The following is a 13809-nucleotide window of genomic DNA, read 5'->3' as shown; positions in this document are numbered from 1 at the left end:
ATTACAAAAATAAATCTTGTTACAATAGAATTAAAGCTGGGGTAACTTTAACATAAGAAGCTTAAACTTGAACACTAAAAACTACAATGCATGGTTAGTGTTGGAAACACCCAGGTACCATCCCTGAGCCTTCTCTCCTTGGCTCTGAGGACTTTACCTTCACGGGGTGAGGAAAGGGTTTGCATTCTTGGCTTTTACATTATTGTAGGTGGGTTCGGGGTGAGGTATCTGCAAGTCAAATGAGTATTACAATCTCTACTTTTATGTATAGGAGACTGGGGCCGACAAAGAGAGGGAATGACAATCCATATCCTGGAAGGCGAATTGTCAGGCACTGATTTCCCCTATGTAACCCCTGCCAATCATTGTGTATTTAAAGGATCCCCAGATACCTTACCACTAGGTGTTCAAGAGAGAGGCCTGTAATCTAGGTGTCTGAGAAAGCAAGGCTAGAGATTCCAATATTGGAGACAACAGGGCTCTGGGAAGGTTAAGGATGAGTTTTCTGGATCTGCAGAATAGAGTCACTGAGGAGCAATTGCAAGTTCAGAGGAGATGAAAGAACAAGTCAGGGCATGCTCAAGAAAAGAGTAAACCAGGGATAGGTTTTAGGCAAGAGTCACACTGAGGAAGGGCAGGTTCTTGGTGTCGCTCAGGAAGGAATCCAAAAGCAAGCCTGTGGTGGAATAAAGCAGCTCTATGGAGTCATTGGCGGTGTTACAGCCCTGCGTCTGCTCCTGCAGGGCAGGGAGCCCTCCGTGGGTTGTGCTCCCAGAGTAGCAGCCTCGGGGTGGCTTGTAGTCATTTTTATAATTCACTTTTAATGACATGCTAATTAAGGGGCGGGTTACTCAGAAATAGCTAGAAATGGGCAGTAACTTCCAGCTGTTTCCATGGCAAGGGGTGGGGACTTCCTGTGCTGCCATGGCACTGGCAAACTGTCACGGCTCTGGTGGGAGCATCTTCTGGTGATCTGAGACATGAAGTGCTTTCGCTGCCTCTCCCAGTTTCCTCTGTGCCTCTTACCTGAAAGCCCTTCACACCCCCATCTACCCACCTACAAAGTTCACTGCCCTTTCACCCCACACCCGTTTCACACGCACTCCCACATCAACCCCAAGCATTTAAGCTGGCAATTTCCCTGTTAGGAACCTCGGTGGTAGCCGGAGCTCTGAAAAACCCCTAGGCAGAACTCCTTGCTTAGTTTGTGGCAGAAGTCAGGGAAAGAAAGGCAAAGTTCAGGTATTTTGCACAATAAATAAATAAAGATAGGTAGATTTGATTGATGGATGGATGGATGAAATGTGGGAGTTTATGGGCAAATGTTCATCAGACATTGGAAGTGTAAGTTGTCACAAAGATTATGGAGTGCACTTGTCTTATGACCCTGTTATTTTATCCTAGTATATACACTAGAGCATTTTTTTCTAACTGTGTAAATTGAAAGCTCACAAATTAGTTTAGTGAGAGAAAAGATAACAGATTGGAAGAGAATTACCATATTCATTAGTTGTGATTTTAAAAATTTAAAGTAAAATAGAGACATGATTTTTTTCATGCTTTCGAATGCATCTATAAAAAATAGACTTGAGGGCTGGGTACGGTGGCTCACGCCTGTAATCCCAGCACTTTGGGAGGCCGAGGAGGGCAGATCACGAGGTCAGGAGTTCGAGACAAGCCTGACCAACATGGTGAAAACCCGCCTCTACTAAAAATACAAAAATTAGGCGAGTGTGGTGGCACCCGCCTGTAATCTCAGATACTCAGGAGGCTGAGGCAGGAGAATCTCTTGAACCTGGGAGGCAGAGTTTGCAGTGAGCCAAGATCGCACCATTGCACTCCAGCCTGGGTGACAGAGCGAGACTCCATCTCAAAAAAAAAAAGTTACTCATTAACAGCATAGACCAATTGGTTTCTATTGGAATTTCTCCATTATTTTCACAATGTCCCAGGCTGTGAAACCAGGATTTAATAACGAACCAGAATGCCACATCTGTGTCACGTGGGTAGGGACCAGTCCTGATCCATTAAGTCCGGGTCTCCAGGTAACTGGACTCACTGCTGGGCAAAACAGAATGTCCGGCGTGCGTTCCTAACAGGGGACCGCAGAGCCTCATAGGAAATGTAGTGTCACCTTCCAATGATGTTACCATCAAGGACCTTGGGAACCAGCTTTTCTCTCTGCGCATGAGCCGCCCCGCCCACTTCGCCATTTTCCTCCGGAAGTGCGGATCCCAGCGGTGGTCCTGTAGCTGAGCAGGCCTGGGGCTTGGTTCTATGTCCCTGTGGGTAGGTGCGAGGGCGAAGAGGAACCTGTGGGCCTCGGGGGATCCCGAGGGGCCAGACCAGTGTTCCCCATTTGTGGGGGCAGACGTGTGGGCGCATCGCGGGCAGGAGGGGCCTGACGTGCATTTGCGGGCCGTGGACCCTGGCGGGGGCTGGGAGGACAGGCGTGGGGTCCCAGCAGTGAAGCGGGTTCCAGAGGCGCAGGAGTGGGTAGGCGAGGCTGGTGGCCCTGGGCCCGGAGTCTGCAGGCCGCGCTCCTGTCCTGTCGCTGAGGGACCCGGTTACCAACCCTCATGTAGCTCAGTTTGCCCATCTTTCCTGGTGCTAACACACAGTTCTCTGGAGACGTTCCCCATTCCCAGAGGAGTAGTGCGAAATGCGTGTGCCTCTAGTCTTAAGCTGGGCGTTTGTATTAGTTGAGTTTCCCGGTGTCTATTTAGCAAGTGAAGTTTCTGGTTCCCTCCTTCACTGTGTGACCTGCCTAGTCCTCCTGGATTGCATTTATGGAAGTTTATACGAGACCTAGTTTCCATGGAGGAACTCACTGATTCCGCGAGGGAGATGGGGTACTGGATGATGGTCTTCAGCCTTAAGGGTACTTCAGTCTTAACTGTGTGTTATAAAGTTTGAAAGGGAGGGTTCCCTATGAATAAGAAGCGCACTTGAAAGAACAGCCCTCTGGTCTAACCTCTCACTGGTGCTTCAGAGGAGGATAAAAGGTCACAGGTGAAGATCCCAGTTTTCCTCGCTCAGGAAATATTAATTCTACTCCCTAGAATGCACAAGATTTGCAAAGACTAGGTGATAGTGGAAGATTTGGAAGAACTTTCAGAAGGTTGAGGTGAATTCGGCTGAGAAGAACAGGCAAGGACCTAGGAAATATTCCTTATTTGAAGGGGCCTGAAAGTGTTGTCTGGGGTGCAGGAGTGACCTGTCATACTTGAAAAGATTGAAATACTCTCCAAATACAGTCCATTTCCTTCAACCTTAGCTTGTTGTTTCCAGTGTCTGAGATATATTAAACCTAGTCCATCACCAAATTTAGCATAGATTGTGAAGTTCTATTGATTGCATTTCATTTGTAATTTAAGACTTTCTCCCCCTACATAATTTCGTTAAAAACATATTGAATTCTATTCACTTAGGTGTAACAGTTAATATTTGCTGTTTAAGGAACTAATTAAACCTTACTGGCTTATAAAAAACAACCACCATTTTATTTGTTTGAAGTTCTGTGGATCTGCATTTTGGTGTGGTGGGTTCAGCTGGGTAGTTGATATATTTGTGTTGCCTGGATCACAAAACAGGCCTTAGTCACCTGGTGCCTTGACTGAGCCTGGTTGGTTTAAGATAGGTTCCTTCACAATCTGGTGGTTTGTGGTGACTCTTGGCTAGGCCCTGTGTCTCCAACAGGGTAGCTCCAGACCTCTTCACAATATGACTGTGTCCAAAAAGGCGAGAACCAATGGATATTTGCATGACATTTTCCATTGTCCATTCACTGGACAAGTCAGATGGAAAAGCCCAATTTATTGTCAGAGCATAATATGAGGGCTTGGATACAGGGAAAGGTGTTATTGGGAAACATGAGTAGAATGGTGTACTGCAGGAAATACATATTATGTACATTTTAAAAAACATAGGCCAAAATTGCTGGTTTGCAAGATGCACTTTCCATGATGTTCAGGTATAGAAAAGCAAGATGTACTGTCATGGGAATACTCATATGAAGTTATTTGTGGAATCCACATATTAATAGGAAAATAGTTAATACAGCCCAGTATATTTCTATACCATTTATTTTAGTGAACTTATAATGTTTCTTTGTATTAAATTGTTAGATTATATCTTTAGGTAATATTGTTACTAAATTAGTAGGTAATACATATTTTTATTCAAAAATAAATTGTGCATCTAATGTCTACCAATTAATGTACTTGTAGATGTATCTTATCTTAACTTGAGTCTTTGCTGCCCCTAATGAGGTGTGAAGGACTCTTCTCCCATGGGGAAGTTTTTCTTTTTCAGGAGGGAGGAGGGCTTTTCCAGGTAATGTGTCTAGAGTGTTGGGCAGAAGAATCTGGGACCACACCTCACCAGTTCTCTCCTTAATCGATGTCATTTGCCTTCTCTTCCAGCTATGTTTCCAGTGTCCTCTGGGTGTTTCCAAGAGCAACAAGAAACGAATAAATCTCTGGTGAGTTGTTTATTTGTTCTTCACTTTGTTTTACACTGTATTTTCTGAGTTTATGGGTGTCTGTGAATTAAAAAGGAAAAGTAGAAATAAGTAAAACTCAGGTTGAAGGATATATACATAAATAAGATAAAGCTGACCTGTAGATATAGACAGGTTATAAAAGCTTAGAGTTGTCTAAGTTGAGTGCAAAGTTTCCTCTGATCTTTCTGATGCCGAAACAAAAAAGGCAGTCATGTTTGTTACGTGATTGGAATGGAACCCGAAAAGAGAGCATGCTGTGTTCTTGTGGGACAGGAAAGCTTGTGTGCACCAAGTCTTAACCACCACCTTCATTGGTGACATAGATTATGTGCTGGAACATATTTCACACCGGTCTGGCAGTAAGCACTTGTAGTGTTGTGCAGTGGAAACAGTCATCTTCCGCTAAGGCATGGCGTGTGGTGCAGTGGAAATGGTCATCTTCCGCTAAAGCACAGCTTCCATCGTAAGGTATGCTCCTTGCTCAAAGAGTGTGGTCCCAAACAGCTTTTGGGAGGTCCTCCTTCACTCATGGATGAAACCTGGAACATCTTGAGGACTGAGTTAACCACATGTCCTTAAATAACTCTCCACACGTTTTTCTTAGTTTATCTCTACATGCAGGGTGTGCAGCAGCCTGTTCAAAGTCATATTTTCTGGGAAATATTTTCAGTGTTTATTTGCAATTTAGCCCACTCTGTGTAGTCTTAACTTATTTCTTCTAAACTCACCATTAACCTAAATAATAGTCAAATTTAGGGGGGCTGTATTTGTCTTACTCGAGTCTTCTACCATAGTTGAAACTGTCGTACGCAAGCGAGTTAGAGAGAAATGCCACACTTTGAGACGAATTCAGGAGTCCTTTATTAGCTGGTGACTGAGAGATGGCTAACACAGGAAATACTCTCGGCCCTAAAGAACGGCTAGATTTTCTTTTATACATTGGTTTAGAGAGGGGAGGGGGGATTCCAGCTGCAATAAACTTACAGAAGAAAAAACAGACAAAAAACTTAAAAAGACAGATGGTTACAGGAAAACAAACTGTTCCAGGTGCAGAGGCTTTAAATTCACCACAAAGTGATGAGTGAGGGGGCTCTGGGCATTATCTGCCAGACAAATGTGGGGGCTTTATGATATTATCTCTGAGTAATTTGCTGGGAACTGTGGACATCACTTGCCTCAGCACTTTATCAGTTAATTGCACTCTTTGATATGTTGAAAATCAGCTTGCACAAGTTAAAGTCCTTGAGGAAAGGGGGTGGGTAAGGAGCCCTTGATGTCTTGTAAATGAAGGAGCCAAATGGAGTTTGTCTGGTTTTCTCAGCTAAGGGAGAGTCTATTCATATTAAAAACAAGGTTAGCTATCTAAGGAAGAGTCTATTCATGTTAATACAACGTTGGGTATTACAAAACGTCTGTTCATGATCTGGAAATTCTTCTGTGTTAGTTCTGTTAAAAGAAAAACTTTAAAGGAGTTTAATTGAGCAATAAACGATTCACGAATAGGAAAGTCCCCAGAATCACAGCAGATTCACAGAGACTCCAGCACAGTCATGTGGTGGAAGAAGATTTATAGACAAAAGGCAAGCGGCATACCGAAATCGGAAGTGAGGTACAGAAACAACTCAGCGTTTGCCTTGTTTGAGCACAGTTTGAACATTTGGCAGTGCCTGAGTGGTTGAAGTTTGGCCATTGGGATTGGCCAAGATGTAGCTGTTGTTTGAGGTGTATACACTCAAGTTAGGTTTTCATTCTTGTTTACCTATTAAGGTAGGTTGCAGGTCACCCACAAGGACTCATATATATAATTATGGAGTCCTTCTCAGGACATACTTAGTTCAATTTAACAATGCCTTCCCTTGGTTATTTTCTCAATTTTGAGAGATTGGCCAAAACTTCAGTCACTGGTGTCACTATTACCGTTGCAAATGTACTTATTTGGTTTAGAAACCCACTGGGAAATAGAACAGTGAGATTTGAAAAGGTGGAACAAGGACTTAAGTAGAAGGTGTCTTCTTATGCTGGAACATCCTGTTTACAGGAGAAAAACAAAACCTGGTTTGTTTTAGGATTTATGTGTTTCCTTAAAGTCTTAGTTTGATTATGTTCCATTTAGCATGAGTGACTCCATTTTGGTTTGGTTTGTTCTGTTGGGACCCATTGCATGAGCTTAGTTCAAAACAATGGCCTCCCATAATTTTGCTTAAAAAATTCCTCCTTTTGGCTGGGCGCGGTGGCTCATGCCTGTAATCCCAGCACTTTGGGAGGCCAAGGTGGGCAGATCACGAGATCAGAAGATTGAGACCATCCTTTCTAATACGGTGAAACCTCATCTCTACTAAATACACAAAAAAATAGCCAAGCACGCTGGCGGGTGCCTGTAGTCCCAGCTACTCAGGAGGCTGAGGCAGGAGAATGGCCTGAACCCGGGAGCCAGAGCTTGCAGTGAGCTGAGATCATGCCACTGCACTCCACTCTGGGGGACAGAGCAAGACTCTGTCTCAGAAAAAAACAAAAATCCTCCTTTTCAGTCAAGTTCTCACTTAGTTGAGAGTGTGACCAAAATGTAGGGCCTTAGCCTCACTCTTAGTTACCATTGTTTTGGGTTTCTGGTTTAGCACATCACTCCCATTGTTTTGGGTAATGGTTTTAGCACGTCACTCCCATTGTTTTGGGTTCTGGTTTTAGCATGTTACTCCCATGGTTTTGGGTTTCTGGTTTAGCACGTCACTCCCATTGTTTTGGGTTCTGGTTTTAGTACATCACTCCCATTGTTTTGGGTTCCGCTTTTAGTACATCAGTCCCATTGTTTTGGGTTTCTGGTTTAGCATGTCACTCCCATTGTTTTGGGTTTCCAGTTTAGCATGTCACTCATAGGTTACGGTGTCCTTATGGTTGCACATTTTTTTAAATCTGTTGTCATTCCAGTTGAAGAGATACCATTTGACATTTTAGAGATGGCTGCATGCAAACTCTTAAAACATATGAGTAAGTACAGTGCACCAGGGAGACTCTTATGACTATTGGGATAACACCAAGAATTTGGTATATGCTCCTTATTCAGGGTCCCCATAAATCAAACCACCTAAAATCAAATAGATTAAAGAATGAATTAGATAAAGAGTTTACTTGCTTAACTAAGTGGGTTTTTTTTGTTAATTCCCTACAACCAAATCTTTATAATACCCAATGTTTTCTCCATATGCCATGTTAGCAGCTGCACAGATACTTAAGATAAGAGTCTCATGATAGTAGAGAAGTCTTGATCTGTGATCTTGGGGAAAGCTGTTCACATTAAGGATGCCATCTTCTTCTGGGGGGGAACTGTCCTTGTTAGCTTTACCTTAAGGGTTCCAAGGGGTATATGGTTCCGAGTGTGGAGGGACCCTTCTGAGTTGTAAGACTATGAACCCAAAGTTTAAGGTTTTAAAGTTTTGCTGTCATGTGGATGGCAAGGGCAGTCCTCTGATGTTCTCAGAAAATCCAGTCATCAGATTCTAGATTGTGAAGGGGTTGGCTGTCCTCTGTGAACCATAAAAGGCTTTCTTTAGCTGGTGAAAATACACTTCAGCATAATAATCTACTGTTTTAACATCAACCCTCTTGCATGGAAGAGCTTTTATACAATCAGAAAGCATGCACTGAAAATGACAACTGAATGAAATCCCTTTATAAAATGTTTAAATGGCCCATCAGGTAACCAAATGTACCTGAAGTTTTGATTGTTTTCCTAAGAATATAGGTTTGACAAACCAAACATTGATTATAAACTATTTTAGCAATTTAGAGATCACCACAGCAATATATTTAATTTGGATCATTTTCTCTTTCCATGATGAGTTATGGAATGCAGAACTTTTAATAACAAAAGTTTTAAGGACTTAAGATGGACAAGGTGGCCATCCTGGTTCTTCATAAGTCTGTGCTTAATTAACATTAGACTTACATCCTCTTGAATACCAGCTGTTTCTTCAAATTAGGTGCATGGCACTGGTAACTGATGAGTTATAGGTAATTTGGCTTAGACCGTGGAGTTTATTTAAATTATATATCTAAACAATTTCAATATTGGTGATTTAGCATGCCAATCTGGCAAAATATTTCCTTGATATTCAATTTTTGTTTTACTTGGGTTAGCAGTTTTATAAACCAGTTGGTCTTCTTATTAAACTTTAGGATTTTTTTTTTTTTTTGAGACAGAGTCTCACTCTGTTACCTAGGTTGGAGTGCAGTGGCACAATCTTGGCTCACTGCAACCTCCGCCTCCTGGGTTCAAGTGATTCTCCTGCCTCAGCCTCCCGAGTAGCTGGGATTACAGATGCATACCACCACACCGGGCTAATTTTTGTAGTTTTAGTAGATGCGGGGTTTCACCATTGGCCAGGCTGGTCTTGTTGGAAGGCCAACTCGGCTTCGTCTGTCCAATTAAATGGTTGTTGCCCCCCAGAAAGGGGGGGAATGAAAAGAGCCGTACACATTCCTCAGCCCCGGGCTCAAAACAAACAAGCCCAGTACAAACACATCCCATTCTCCCATCCCACCACATATCACCATATATCTCTTAAACTTCCCCCCGGGCTCAAAACAAACAAGCCCAGTACAAACACCACCAGGAAAGTCTCCGATAAGGGGACAGATGAGGGGACAGCCGTTCAAAGTTTTACTGAAAGAGCAGGAACCAAAAGAATTCCTTTGTTCCCCTGTAACTTTCAGGCTATAAAAAAGCAAACACTCGCATTATTCGGGGCCCTCTTGTATGCGGTGAAATGGAGGGACCAGGTTCGAACTTGTAGTAAAGATCCTTGCCACTTGGCTTTGACTCTGGACTCTGGTGGTCTTCTTTGGGGAACAAACGGTCTGGGCATAACATCTGGGGGCCCGTCCGGGATTCCCCAAGCCCACCAGACCCCTGGTCAACGGATCTGCTAGGATCGATCTACTGATAGGTGAGCTGGCTCGTCTCCGTTTGTCTGTCCGTGTCTGTTCTGATTCCGAATCTGTGACTCGCGAGGTCTGAAACTGGAGCTGGCACAGTCCTGGCGGACACGCTATAGGACAGCCAGCGGAGACCGGTGGGAGACGTCCCCTGGCTCTCATCTGATCTATATTGCGATCTGAGCTGCCCCGGTTTGGCGGGCAGCAGCCATATCTGAGCTGCCCGGTTGGGCGGGCAGCAGCTGTCTCTGATCTGAGCTGCCCCGGTTTGGCGGGCAGCATCTGTCTCTGATCTGAGCTGCCCCGGTTTGGCGGGCAGCAGCCGTATCTGAGCTGCCCGGTTGGGCGGGCAGCAGCTGTCTCTAATCTGGGCTGCCCCAGCATGACCGCGATCCAAGCAGCTGACTCTGACCCGGGCTTCCGGTGCGCACTTGCGATCTGAACTGCCCCGGTTTGGCGGGCAGCAGCCGTATCTGAGCTGCCCGGTTGGGCGGGCAGCAGCTGTCTCTAATCTGGGCTGCCCCAGCGTGACCGCGATCCAGGCAGCTGACTCTGACCCGGGCTTCCGGTGCGCGCTTGCGATCTGAACTGCCCCGGTTTGGCGGGCAGCAGCCGTATCTGAGCTGCCCGGTTGGGCGGGCAGCAGCTGTCTCTAATCTGGGCTGCCCCAGCGCGACCGTGATCCAGGCAGCTGACTCTGACCCGGGCTTCCGGTGCGCGCTTGCGATCTGAGCTGCCCCGGTTTGGCAGGCAGCAGCCATATCTGAGCTGCCCGGTTGGGCGGGCAGCAGCTGTCTCTAATCTGGGCTGCCCCAGCGCGACCGCGATCCAGGCAGCTGACTCTGACCCGGGCTTCTGGTGCGTGCTTGCGATCTGAACTGCCCCGGTTTGGCGGGCAGCAGCTGCCTCTGACCAGGGCTGCCAAAGTGCGCCTGCAATTAGATATCATTAATAAGTAAGTCAGATCAGATTTCCTTTACAGGGATTCAAACCCACATTCCTTTACAGGAAGAGACTACAAATTATTACAGGATGGGTAATACCCAGAGCACTCCTCTATCTCTCCTTACGAGTAATTTCAAAGAAGTTAGAGCAAAGGGCCGTGATCTTGGTATAGAAATCAGGAAAGGAAAGCTAATTACTCTGTGTCGCTCCGAATGGCCTGCCTTTGATGTGGGGTGGCCGCCCGAAGGGACCTTCCGACTTGCTGTCATCATTAGGGTAAAGTCCAAGATTTTCCTACCTGGGCATGCGGGCCACTTAGATCATATCCCATATATCCTCATATAGCAGGACCTTCTTGAGAACCCGCCTCCTTGGCTGTCCCCTTTCCAATTGGCCTCTGAACCCTGTAAGGCACTAGTTGCTCGACCACTAAAATCCAAGCAACCAACTGCCCCCCCCATCCTGTTTTACCTGACAGCGGGGACCCACTGTTCACAGAACCCCCTCCATACCCCTCCGGGCCCCAGGCCCCAGCCCCCCTGGCTGAGCTGCGGGAGGGAGCAGGCGGATGGGAGGCGGCAGGCACTCACGGGCCTGCTGAAAGGGAAAGTAACTTTGAAGGGCCGGCGGGGAGGACGCGAGGGCGCACTTCGCGGACCAGCCCCCCTCAGCCGCCTGACTCCACGGTGGCTTTACCCCTTCGGGAAATAGGACCCCCGGATGACACAGGAATCCCCAGGCTCCAGTACTGGCCATTCTCCAACAGTGATCTGTATAACTGGAAAACTCAGAGTGCTCGGTTTTCAGACAACCCCAAAGATTTACTGGCTTTACTAGATAGTGTCATGTTCACCCACCAGCCCACTTGGGATGATTGTCAGCAGCTCCTCCGAATTTTGTTCACCACGGAAGAGCGAGAGAGAATACAGATAGAAGCTAGAAAGCTGGTCCCAGGGGACGACGATCAACCGACTGCCAACCCCGACCTCATAAACGCAACCTTTCCTCTGACCAGGCCGGCGTGGGACTACAACACGGCAGAAGGTAGGGGACGGCTACACCTTTATCGCCAGACTCTAATGGCAGGTCTCCGGGCAGCTGCTCGCAAGCCCACTAATTTGGCTAAAGTATATTCTATTCTGCAGGGAAAGACAGAGAGCCCAGCTACCTACTTAGAAAGATTAATGGAAGCTTTTAGACAGTACACCCCCATAGATCCAGAGGCTCCAGGAAGTCAGGCAGCTATTGTAATGTCTTTCGTAAATCAGGCAGCCCCAGATATTAAGAGAAAACTCCAGAAATTAGAAGACTTGGGGGGAAAGCGGATTCAGGACCTCCTTCAGATAGCCCAGTGGGTTTACAATAACAGAGATACTCCAGAGGAAAAGCAATTTAAGGCCACTGAAAAAATGACCAAGGTCCTGGCAGCAGTGGTACAGAAAGAGCATCTACAGCCAGAGTACACCCAACCTAGGAGGCCCCCCTGGCATGATAATCTGAGCAAAGACCAATGTGCCTATTGTAAGGGGGCTGGCCACTGGGTAAGAGACTGCCCCAAAAAGAAACCACGAGGACAGGGACCCGGACCCCCTAGGTCTACACCCGTACTAGTCACTCAAGACGAAGACTAGGGAAGATGGGGTTCGGACCCCCTCCCCGAACCTAGGGTAACTTTGCAAGTGGAGGGGTCCCCAGTCCAGTTCTTGGTCGATACGGGAGCACAGCACTCGGTCTTAGTTAAAGCTAATGGGAAATTATCCTCCAAATCCTCGTGGGTACAAGGGGCCACAGGAGTTAAGAAATACCCATGGACAACACAAAGAACAGTAAACCTCGGAGCCAAGAATGTAACCCATTCTTTCCTGGTCATCCCTGAGAGCCCCTGTCCCCTATTGGGGAGAGACCTGCTAACTAAAATGGGAGCACAGATCCATTTCCTCCCTGAGGGGCCCGTCGTGACCAACCCCACAATCAAACCGTGTCCATCCTGACTATAAACCTAGAAGATGAGTACTGGCTCCACCAGGAGAAAGCGGCCCCTGACCAGGACATAGCAACTTGGCTCCAGCAGTATCCAGAAGCGTGGGCGGAAACGGGGGGCTTAGATCTAGCAAAACACCGTCCTGCCTTATTTATTGAACTTAAGCCTGGGACAGACCCCGTGCGGGTACGCCAATACCCGATGCCCCTAGAGGCCAAGAGAGGGATTGCCCCGCATATCCGTCGGCTCCTTGACCAAGGGGTCCTACGCCCATGTCACTCACCCTGGAATACTCCATTCTTGCCAGTACGAAAACCTAATAGTGGAGAATACAGACCTGTACAAGACTTAAGAGAAATCAACATGAGGGTTGTGGACATACATCCAACTGTACCTAACCCGTATACCCTCCTAAGTACCTTAAACCCTAAACATCAATGGTACACTGTTTTAGATTTGAAAGATGCTTTCTTTAGTTTGCCTTTAGCCCCTCAGAGCCAAAAGCTCTTCGCCTTTGAGTGGAATGACCCTGATAGGGGCATAAGTGGCCAACTGACATGGACCAGGCTGCCGCAGGGATTCAAAAACTCTCCTACCCTGTTCAATGAGGCCCTCCATGAAGACCTGGGTGAGTACCGACGTAAACACCCTGAAATAATTTTACTCCAGTATGTTGATGACCTCCTGATTGCTGCTGAGACCCAAGAAGCTTGCATCCAAGGGACCAAGGGTCTCTTACAAGCTCTAGGGAATCTAGGCTACCGAGCCTCGGCAAAGAAAGCTCAAATCTGTAAGCCAGAGGTAATATATCTAGGGTACCTGCTTAAGGGAGGGCAGTGCTGGCTAACAGATGCCCGGAAACAAACTGTTCTGCAGATCCCCAGGCCACAATCCACCCGACAAGTGAGAGAGTTCCTGGGGTCGGCAGGATTTTGCCGACTATGGATACCTGGGTTCGCAGAACTGGCTAAACCCTTGTATCAGGCAACACGGGGGCAACAACCATTTAATTGGACAGACGAAGCCGAGTTGGCCTTCCAACAGATTAAAACCGCCCTACTCTCCGCGCCTGCACTAGGACTACCTGATGTTACCAAGCCCTTCCACTTATACGTGGATGAAAATAAGGGTGTCGCCAAGGCGGTAATAACTCAGAACTTAGGCCCCTGGCGGAGGCCAGTTGCCTACCTGTCAAAGAAGTTAGACCCAGTAGCTGCCGGGTGGCCCCCTTGTCTCCGAATGATTGCGGCCACGGCTCTGATGGTGCAAGATGCTGATAAACTTGTCATGGGGCAAGAATTGCGGGTCGTTACTCCACATGCCACCGAAGGTGTACTCAAACAGCCACCTAATCGATGGATGAGTAACGCCCGGCTCACCCACTACCAAGGACTACTACTAAATCCTCTCAGGATAATTTTCCTGCCCCCAACGACCTTAAACCCTG

General features: G+C 46.8%; 1 pseudogene; it reads left to right on the top strand.

Annotated features, from left to right (window-relative positions):
• Positions 1 to 1859: 1859 nt before the first annotated feature.
• LOC129137923 (zinc finger protein 717-like) overlaps positions 1860 to 13809 on the top strand; it is a 66820-nt pseudogene continuing 54870 nt past the window's right edge.

Source organism: Pan troglodytes, chromosome 14 (genome assembly GCF_028858775.2).
Source record: "Pan troglodytes isolate AG18354 chromosome 14, NHGRI_mPanTro3-v2.0_pri, whole genome shotgun sequence".
NCBI lineage: Eukaryota > Metazoa > Chordata > Mammalia > Primates > Hominidae > Pan > Pan troglodytes.
The sequence above is the reverse complement of the archived record's forward strand: the minus strand, read 5'-3'. Positions and strand labels throughout refer to the sequence as shown.